This window comes from Lethenteron reissneri, chromosome 32, assembly GCF_015708825.2.
Source record: "Lethenteron reissneri isolate LAM-NWPU_2019-01 chromosome 32, ASM1570882v1, whole genome shotgun sequence".
Taxonomy (NCBI): Eukaryota; Metazoa; Chordata; class Hyperoartia; order Petromyzontiformes; family Petromyzontidae; genus Lethenteron; species Lethenteron reissneri.
In genome coordinates this window covers 5829326-5840531 of record NC_083810.1, presented here as the reverse complement: position 1 = coordinate 5840531, position 11206 = coordinate 5829326, and the positions used below count along the sequence as shown (strand labels likewise).

General features: G+C 51.0%; 1 protein-coding gene across 2 annotated transcripts in view; it reads right to left on the bottom strand.

The window, feature by feature from the left end:
• LOC133349936 (protein sprouty homolog 4-like) overlaps positions 1 to 11206 on the bottom strand; it is a 45576-nt gene that overhangs the window by 33319 nt on the left and 1051 nt on the right. The window lies entirely within an intron of this gene.

Sequence of the window (11206 nt, the reverse complement as noted above, 5' to 3'; positions counted from 1 at the left end):
GTGTGTATAGGCACTGTGTGTGTATATGGTGCACTGTGTGTGTGTGGGTATGGGCACTGTGTGTGTGTATATGGCACTGGTGTGTATAGGGTACTGTGTGTGTGTGTATGGGCACTGTGTGTGTGTGTATGGGCACTGTGTGTGTGTGTATGGGTACTGTGTGTGTATATGGGCACTGTTGTGTGTATGGGCACTGTGTGGTGTATATGGGCACTGTGTGTGTGTATATGGGTACTGTGTGTGTGTGTATGGGCACTGTGTGTGTGTATGGGCACTGTGTGTGTGTGTATGGGCACTGGTGTGTTGTAGGGCACTGTGTGTGTGTATATGGTACTGTGTGTGTGTATATGGCACTGTGTGTGTGTGCTTGGGCACTGTGTGTGTGCATGGGCACTGGTGTGGTGTGCACAGGGCACTGTGTGTGTGTAGGGGCACTGTGTGGTGTGCATGGGCACTGTGTGTGTGTGCATGGGCATGTGTGGTGTGCATGGGCACTGTGTGTGTGTGTATGGGCACTGTGTGTGTGTACATGGGCACTGTGTGTGGTGTACATGGGCACTGTGTGTAATATGGGCACTGTGTGTGTGTATATGGGCACTGTGTGTGTATAGGGGCACTGTTGTGTGTTATGGGCACTGTGTGTGTGGGTATGGGCACTGTGTGTGTACATGGGCACTGTGTGTGTATGGGCACTGTGTGTGTGTATGGGCACTGTGTGTGTGTATGGGCACTGTGTGTGTGTATAAGTACTGTGTGTGTGTATAAGTACTGGTGTGTAGATGGCACTGTGTGTGTATGGGCACTGTGTGTGTATATGGGTACTGTGTGTGTGTATGGGTACTGTGTGTGTGTATGGGTACTGTGTGTGTATGGGTAATGTGTGTGTATATGTGTAGTGTTGTGTGTGTATAGGGCACTGTGTGTGTGTATGGGCACTGTGTGTATATGGGACTGTGTGTATGGGCACTGTGTGTGTATGGGTACTGTGTGTGTGTATATGGGCACTGTGTGTGTAGGGGTACTGTGTGGTATATGGGCACTGCGTGTGTGCGTATGGCACTGTGTGTATATGGGCACTATGGTGGTGTATGGGCACTGTGTGTGTGTATGGGTACTGTGTGTGTATATGGGCACTGTGTGTGTATGGGCACTGTGTGTGTATATGGGCACTGCGTGTGTATATGGGCACTGCGTGTGTGTGTATGGGCACTGTGTGTGTATGGGTAATGTGTGTGTATATGGGTAGTGTGTGTGTATATGGGCACTGTGTGTGTGTGTGATGGCAGTGTGTGTGTGTGTATGGGCACTGTGTGTTATGGGCACTGTGTGTGTATGGGCACTGTGTTGTGTATGGTGTACTGTGTGTGTATATTGGGTACTGTGGTGTGGGCACTGGTGTGTGTATGGTACTGTGTGTGTATATGGGCAACTGTGTGTATATGGGCACTGTGTGTGGTATGGGCATGTGTGTGTATATGGGCACTGCGTGTGTGTGTATGGGCACTGTGTGTGTATGGGTACTGTGTGTGTATATGGGCACTGTGTGTGTATATGGGCACTGCGTGTGTGTATATGGGCACTGTGTGTGTATGGGTACTGTGTGTATATGGGCACTGCGTGTGTGTGTATGGCACTGTGTGTGTATATGGGCCATGTGTGTGTGTATGGGCACTGTGTGTGTGTGTATATGGGCACTGTGTGTGTGATATGGGCACTGCGTGTGTGTGTGTATCTGGGCACTGTGTGTGTGTATATGGGTACTGTGTGTGAATATGGGCACTGTGTGTGTGTATGGGCACTGTGTGTTGTGTATGGGCACTGTGTGGTGTATGGGCACTGTGTGTGTGTATATGGGTACTGTGTGTATATAGGGTACTGTGTGTGTATGGCACTGTTGTGTATGTGGGCACTGTGTGTGTATATGGGCACTGTGTGTATATGGTACTGTGTGGTATGTGTATGTGTGTGTGTATATGGGTAGTGTGTGTGTATATGGTACTGTGTGTATATATGGGTAATGTGTGTGTGTATGGGCGCTGTGTGTGTGTATATGGGCACTGTGTGTGTGTATATGGGCACTGTGTGTGTATATATGGGCACTGTTGTGTAATATGGGCACTGTGTGTGTGTATGGGCACTGTGTGTGTGTATGGGCACTGTGTGTGTGTATGGGCACTGGTGTGTGTATGGGCACTGTGTGTGTGTAGGGCACTGTGTGTGTGTATGGGCACTGTGTGTGTGTGGGCACTGTGTGTGTATTGGGCACTGTGTGTGTGTATATGGGCACTGTGTTGTATAGGGGCACTGTGTGTGTATATGGGCACTGTGTGTGTATATGGGCACTGTGTGTGTATATGGGACTGTGTGTGTGTATATGGGCACTGTATGTGTGTATATGGGTACTGTGTGTGTGATAGGGCACTGTGTGTGTGTATATGGGCACTGTGTGTGCGTATGGGTACTGTGTGGTGTTATAGGGCACTGCGTGTGTGTATATGGGTACTGGGTGTGTATGGGCACTGTGTGTGTGTATTGGCACTGTGTGTGTATATGGGCACTGTGTGTGTGTATATGGGCACTGTGTGTGTAATGGGCACTGTGTGTGTGTGTGTATGGGCACTGTGTGTGTATATGGGCACTGTGTGTTATATGGTACTGTGTGTGTGTATGGGCACTGTGTGTGTGTGTATGGGCACTGTGTGTGTGTGTATGGGTACTGTGTGTGTGTATATGGGCACTGTGTGTGTATGGGCACTGTGTGTGTGTATATGGGCACTGTGTGTGTGTATATGGGTACTGTGTGTGTGTATGGGCACTGTGTGTGTGTGTTGGGCACTGTGGTGTGTGTATGGGCACTGTGTGTGGTAGGGCACTGTGTGTGTGTATGGGCACTGTGTGTGTGTATAGGGTACTGTGTGTGTGTATATGGGCACTGTGGTGTTGCATGGGCACTGTGTGTGTGTGCATGGGCACTGTGTGTGTGCACATGGGCACTGTGTGTGTGTGTATGGGCACTGTGTGTGTGTGCATGGCACTGTGTGTGTGCATGGGCACTGTGTGTGTGTGCATGGGCACTGTGTGTGGTGTATGGGCACTGTGGGTGTGTACATGGGCACTGTGTGTGTGTACATGGGCACTGTGTGTATATAGGGCACTGTGTGTGTGTATATGGGCACTGGTGTGTATATGGGCACGGTGTGTGTATATGGGCACTGTGTGTGTGTGTATGGGCACTGTGTGTGTACATGGCACTGTGTGTGTATGGGCACTGTGTGTGTGTATGGGCACTGTGTGGATGGGCACTGTGTGTGTGTATAAGTACTGTGTGTGTATAAGTACTGTGTGTATATGGGCACTGTGGTGTATATGGGCATGTGTGTGTATATGGGTACTGTGTGTGTGTATGGGTACTGTGTGTGTGTAGGGTACTGTGTGTGTGTATGGGTAATGTGTGTATATGGGTAGTGTGTGTGTGTGTATATGGGCACTGTGTGTGTGTGTATGGGCACTGTGTGTATATGGGCACTGTGTGTAGGGGCACTGTGTGTGTGTATGGGTACTGTGTGTGTATATGGGCACTGTGTGTGTATGGGTACTGTGTGTGTATATGGCACTGCGTGTGTGTGTATGGGCACTGTGTGTATAGGGGCACTATGTGTGTGTATGGGCACTGTGTGTGTGTATGGGTACTGTGTGTATATGGGCACTGTGTGTATATGGCACTGTGTGTGTATGGGCACTGTGTGTGTATATGGGCACTGCGTGTGTATATGGGCACTGCGTGGTGTGGTATGGGCACTGGTGGTATGGGTAATGTGTGTGTATAGGGTAGTGTGTGGTATATGGGCACTGGTGTGTGTGTGTATGGGCAGTGTGTGTGTGTGTATGGGGCACTGTGTGTATATGGGCACTGTGTGTGTATGGGCACGTGTGTGTGTAGGGGTACGTGTGTGTATATGGGTACTGTGTGTGTACGGGACTGTGTGTGTGTATGGGTACTGTGTGTGTATAGGGCACTGTGTGTATATGGGCACTGGTGTGTATGGGCACTGTGGTGTATATGGGCACTGCGTGTGTTGTGTATGGGCACTGTGTGTGTATGGGTACTGTGGTGTATATGGGCACTGTGTGTGTATATGGGCACTGCGTGTGTGTATATGGGCACTGTGTTGTGTATGGGTACTGTGTGTGTATATGGGCACTGCGTGTGTGTGTATGGGCACTGTGTGTGTGTATGGGCACTATGTGTGTGTGTATGGGCATGTGTGTGTGTGTGATATGGCACTGTGGTGTGTATATGGCACTGCGTGTGTGGTGTGTATATGGGCACTGTGTGTGTGTATATGGGTACTGTGTGTGAATATGGGCACTGTGTTGTGTGTATGGGCACTGTGTGTGTGTGTATGGGCACTGTGTGTGTGTATGGGCACTGGGGTGTGTATTGGGTACTGTGTGTTTATAGGGTACTGTGTGTATGGGCACTGTGTGTGTATATGGGCACTGTGTGTGTATATGGGCCCTGTGTGTATATGGGTACTGTGTGTGTGTATATTGGGTACTGTGTTGTGGTATATGGGTACGTGTGTGTGTATATGGGTACTGTGTGTATATAGGTAATGTGTGTGTGTATGGGCGCTGTGTGTGTGTGTATGCACTGTGTGTGTGTGTATGGGCACTGTGTGTGATTATGGGTACTGTGTGTGTGTATATGGGCACTGTGTGTGTATGGCACTGTGGTGTGTGTATGGGCACTGTGTGTGTGTATATGGGCACTGTGTGTGTGTATGGGCACTGTGTGTGTGTATGGGCACTGTGTGTGTGTATATGGGCACTGTGTGTGTATATGGGCACTGTGTGGTATATGGGCACTGGTGTGTGTATGGGAATGTGTGTGTATGGTATGTGTGGGTATATGGCACTGTGTGTGTATGGGCACTGTGTGTGTATAGGGCACTGCGTGTGTATATGGGCACTGCGTGTGTGTGTATGGGCACTGTGTGTGTATGGGTAATGTGTGTGTATATGGTAGTGTTGTGTGTATATGGGCACTGTGTGTGTGTGTGTATGGGCATGTGTGTGTGTGTGTATGGGCACTGTGTGTATAGGGCACTGTGTGTTGTATGGGCACTGTGTGTGTGTATGGGTACTGTGTGTGTATATGGGTACTGTGTGTATGGGCACTGTGTGTGGTGTATGGGTACTGTGTGTGTATATGGGCACTGTGTGTATATGGGCACTGTGTGTGTATGGGCACTGTGTGTGTATATGGGCACTGCGTGTGTGTGTATGGTCACTGTGTGTGTATGGGTACTGTGTGTGTATATGGGCACTGTGTGTGTATATGGGCACTGGCGTGTGTATATGGGCACTGTGTGTGTATGGTTCCTGTGTGTGTATATGGGCACTGGTGGTGTGTATGGGCACTGTGTGTGTATAGGGCACTATGTGTGTGTGTATGGGCACTGTGTGTGTGTGTGTATATGGGCACTGTGTGTGGTATATGGGCACTGCGTGTGTGTGTGTATATGGGCACTGTGTGTGTGTTTATATGGGTACTGTGTGTGAATATGGGCACTGTGTGTGTGGTATGGGCACTGTGTGTGTGTGTATGGGCACTGTGTGTGTGTATGGGCACTGTGTGTGTGTATATGGGTACTGTGTGTATATATGGGTACTGTGTGTGTATGGGCACTGTGTGTGTATGTGGGCACTGTGTGTGTATATGGGCACTGTGTGTATATGGGTACTGTGTGTGTGTATATGGGTACTGTGTGTGTGTATATGGGTACTGTGTGTGGTATATGGGTACTGTGTGTATATATGGGTAATGTGTGTGTGTATGGGCGCTGTGTGTGTGTGTATATGGGCACTGTGTGTGTGTATATGGGCACTGTGTGTGTATATATGGGCACTGTGTGTGTATATATGGGCACTGTGTGTGTGTATGGGCACTGTGTGTGTGTATGGGCACTGTGTGTGTGTATGGGCACTGTGTGTGTGTATGGGCACTGTGTGTGTGTATGGGCACTGTGTGTGTGTATGGGCACTGTGTGTGTGTATGGGCACTGTGTGTGTGTATATGGGCACTGTGTGTGTGTATATGGGCACTGTGTGTGTATATGGGCACTGTGTGTGTGTATATGGGCACTGTGTGTGTATATGGGCACTGTGTGTGTGTATATGGGCACTGTGTGTGTATATGGGCACTGTATGTGTGTATATGGGTACTGTGTGTGTGTATATGGGCACTGTGTGTGTGTATATGGGCACTGTGTGTGCGTATGGGTACTGTGTGTGTGTGTGTATGGGCACTGTGTGTGTATATGGGCACTGTGTGTGTATATATGGGCACTGCGTGTGTGTATATGGGTACTGTGTGTGTATGGGCACTGTGTGTGTGTATATGGGCACTGTGTGTGTATATGGGCACTGTGTGTGTGTATATGGGCACTGTGTGTGTATATGGGCACTGTGTGTGTGTGTGTATGGGCACTGTGTGTGTGTATATGGGCACTGTGTGTGTGTATATGGGTACTGTGTGTGTGTGTATGGGCACTGTGTGTGTGTGTATGGGCACTGTGTGTGTGTGTATGGGTACTGTGTGTGTGTATATGGGCACTGTGTGTGTATGGGCACTGTGTGTGTGTATATGGGCACTGTGTGTGTGTATATGGGTACTGTGTGTGTGTATGGGCACTGTGTGTGTGTGTATGGGCACTGTGTGTGTGTGTATGGGCACTGTGTGTGTGTGTATGGGCACTGTGTGTGTGTATGGGCACTGTGTGTGTGTATATGGGTACTGTGTGTGTGTATATGGGCACTGTGTGTGTGTGCATGGGCACTGTGTGTGTGTGCATGGGCACTGTGTGTGTGTGCACATGGGCACTGTGTGTGTGTGTATGGGCACTGTGTGTGTGTGCATGGGCACTGTGTGTGTGCATGGGCACTGTGTGTGTGTGCATGGGCACTGTGTGTGTGTGTATGGGCACTGTGTGTGTGTACATGGGCACTGTGTGTGTGTACATGGGCACTGTGTGTATATATGGGCACTGTGTGTGTGTATATGGGCACTGTGTGTGTATATGGGCACTGTGTGTGTGTATATGGGCACTGTGTGTGTGTGTGTATGGGCACTGTGTGTGTACATGGGCACTGTGTGTGTATGGGCACTGTGTGTGTGTATGGGCACTGTGTGTGTGTATGGGCACTGTGTGTGTGTATAAGTACTGTGTGTGTGTATAAGTACTGTGTGTATATGGGCACTGTGTGTGTATATGGGCACTGTGTGTGTATATGGGTACTGTGTGTGTGTATGGGTACTGTGTGTGTGTATGGGTACTGTGTGTGTGTATGGGTAATGTGTGTGTATATGGGTAGTGTGTGTGTGTGTATATGGGCACTGTGTGTGTGTGTATGGGCACTGTGTGTATATGGGCACTGTGTGTATGGGCACTGTGTGTGTGTATGGGTACTGTGTGTGTGTATATGGGCACTGTGTGTGTATGGGTACTGTGTGTGTATATGGGCACTGCGTGTGTGTGTATGGGCACTGTGTGTGTATATGGGCACTATGTGTGTGTGTATGGGCACTGTGTGTGTGTATGGGTACTGTGTGTGTATATGGGCACTGTGTGTATATGGGCACTGTGTGTGTATGGGCACTGTGTGTGTATATGGGCACTGCGTGTGTATATGGGCACTGCGTGTGTGTGTATGGGCACTGTGTGTGTATGGGTAATGTGTGTGTATATGGGTAGTGTGTGTGTATATGGGCACTGTGTGTGTGTGTGTATGGGCAGTGTGTGTGTGTGTATGGGCACTGTGTGTATATGGGCACTGTGTGTGTATGGGCACTGTGTGTGTGTATGGGTACTGTGTGTGTATATGGGTACTGTGTGTGTACGGGCACTGTGTGTGTGTATGGGTACTGTGTGTGTATATGGGCACTGTGTGTATATGGGCACTGTGTGTGTATGGGCACTGTGTGTGTATATGGGCACTGCGTGTGTGTGTATGGGCACTGTGTGTGTATGGGTACTGTGTGTGTATATGGGCACTGTGTGTGTATATGGGCACTGCGTGTGTGTATATGGGCACTGTGTGTGTATGGGTACTGTGTGTGTATATGGGCACTGCGTGTGTGTGTATGGGCACTGTGTGTGTATATGGGCACTATGTGTGTGTGTATGGGCACTGTGTGTGGTGTGTATATGGGCACTGTGTGTGTGTATATGGGCACTGCGTGTGTGTGTGTATATGGGCACTGTGTGTGTGTATATGGGTACTGTGTGTGAATATGGGCACTGTGTGTGTGTGTATGGGCACTGTGTGTGTGTGTATGGGCACTGTGTGTGTGTATGGGCACTGTGTGTGTGTATATGGGTACTGTGTGTATATATGGGTACTGTGTGTGTATGGGCACTGTGTGTGTATATGGGCACTGTGTGTGTATATGGGCACTGTGTGTATATGGGTACTGTGTGTGTGTATATGGGTACTGTGTGTGTGTATATGGGTACTGTGTGTGTGTATATGGGTACTGTGTGTATATATGGGTAATGTGTGTGTGTATGGGCGCTGTGTGTGTGTGTATGGGCACTGTGTGTGTGTGTATGGGCACTGTGTGTGTGTGTATATGGGTACTGTGTGTGTGTATATGGGCACTGTGTGTGTATGGGCACTGTGTGTGTGTATGGGCACTGTGTGTGTGTATATGGGCACTGTGTGTGTGTGTATGGGCACTGTGTGTGTGTGTATGGGCACTGTGTGTGTGTATATGGGCACTGTGTGTGTATATGGGCACTGTGTGTGTATATGGGCACTGTGTGTGTATGGGCACTGTGTGTGTATGGGTACTGTGTGTGTATGGGTACTGTGTGTGTGTATGAGTACTGTGTGTGTGTGTATATATATGGGTAGTGTGTGTGTGTACATGGGTACTGTGTGTGTGTATATGGGTACTGTGTGTGTGTATATGGGTACTGTGTGTGTGTATGGGTACTGTGTGTGTGTATATGGGTACTGTGTGTGTGTATGGGTACTGTGTGTGTATATGGGTACTGTGTGTGTGTATGAGTACTGTGTGTGTGTATATGGGCACTGCGTGTGTGTGTGTATATGGGTAGTGTGTGTGTGTACATGGGTACTGTGTGTGTATATGGGTACTGTGTGTGTATATGGGCACTGTGTGTGTGTGTATGGGCACTGTGTGTGTGTACATGGGTACTGTGTGTGTGTACATGGGTACTGTGTGTGTGTATATGGGTACTGTGTGTATATGGGTACTGTGTGTATATGGGCACTGTGTGTGTATATGGGCACTGTGTGTATATGGGCACTGTGTGTGTGTGTATGGGCACTGTGTGTGTGTGTATGGGCACTGTGTGTGTGTGTATGGGCACTGTGTGTGTGTGTATGGGCACTGTGTGTGTGTGTATGGGCACTGTGTGTGTATGGGCACTGTGTGTGTGTATGGGCACTGTGTGTATATGGGCACTGTGTGTATATGGGTACTGTGTGTATATGGGCACTGTGTGTGTATATGGGCACTGTGTGTGTATATGGGCACTGTGTGTATATGGGCACTGTGTGTGTATATGGGCACTGTGTGTATATGGGCACTGTGTATATATGGGTACTGTGTATATATGGGCACTGTGTGTGTGGGTACACGGGCGAGTATCTGAGCCGGTCCCCTGACCCTCCCCCCCGTGTGACCTCGACTCAAATCGGTCCCCGGTGCGGTGTGTGAACATCGCCACGAGGGAGACAAAGGCGGCCGCGGGAGTGGCCCTGGTCACCCACGACCTCGCGTGCCGTGCCGGCCGTCACAGGGTGGCTCGCGAACACCACTAGCCCCCAAAATAGTCTGTCAAGGGCCGTTCGACTGACATGGGCACTCACTGTGAATTAGTGATTTGATAGAAGGGTGGTGCTGCTGTTGTTGTTGCTGTGTGTGTGTGTCTATACGGGCACAGTGTAGTAATACATGGGCAGTGTGTATGTGTATGATCACGTCTCATTATATCACGTGTCAACAAGGGTCACAACACGTGGGGGGGGGGGGCACACGTGTCAACAAGGGTCACAACGCAGGGGGGGCACACTTGTCAACAAGGGTACACAACGCAGGGGGGGGGCACACGTGTCAACAAGGGTCACAACACGCAGAGGGGGGGGGCACAGTGTCAACAAGGGTCACAACACGCAGGGGGGGGGCACACGTGTCAACAAGGGTCACAACACGCGGGGGGGGGGCACACGTGTCAACAAGGGTCACAACACGTGGAGGGGGGGGCACACGTGTCAACAAGGGTCACAACACGCAGAGGGGGGGGGCACACGTGTCAACAAGGGTCACAACACGCGGGGGGGGCACACGTGTCAACAAGGGTCACAACACGCGGGGGGGGGGCACACGTGTCAACAAGGGTCACAACACGCGGGAGGGGGGCACGTGTCAAATAGGGTCACAACACGGGGGGGGGGGCACACGTGTCAACAAGGGTCACAACACGCGGGGGGGGGCACACGTGTCAACAAGGGTCACAACACGCGGGGGGGGGGCACACGTGTCAACAAGGGTCACAACACGGGGGGGGGCACACGTGGCAACAAGGGTCACAACACGCGGGGGGGGGGCACACGTGTCAACAAGGGTCACAACCCGCGGGGGGGGGGCACACGTGTCAACAAGGGTCACAACACGCGGGGGGGGGGGCACACGTGTCAACAAGGGTCACAACACGGGGGGGGGCACACGTGTCAACAAGGGTCACAACACGCGGGGGGGGGCACACGTGTCAACAAGGGTCACAACACGCGGGGGGGGGCACACGTGTCAACAAGGGTCACAACACGCGGGGGGGGGGCACACGTGTCAACAAGGGTCACAACACGGGGGGGGGGGCACGTGTCAACAAGGGTCACAACACGCGGGGGGGGGCACACGTGTCAACAAGGGTCACAACACGGGGGGGGGGGCACACGTGTCAACAAGGGTCACAACACGCGGGGGGGGGCACACGTGTCAACAAGGGTCACAACACGGGGGGGGGGCACGTGTCAAATAGGGTCACAACACGGGGGGTGCACACGTGTCAACAAGGGTCACAACACGCGGGGGGGGGGGCACAGCCTTGCGAGGCGCATCGGTGAAGACGCAGGTGGAGACACGGGGAGGGGGGGGGGTCGCGCTCGCCATCCC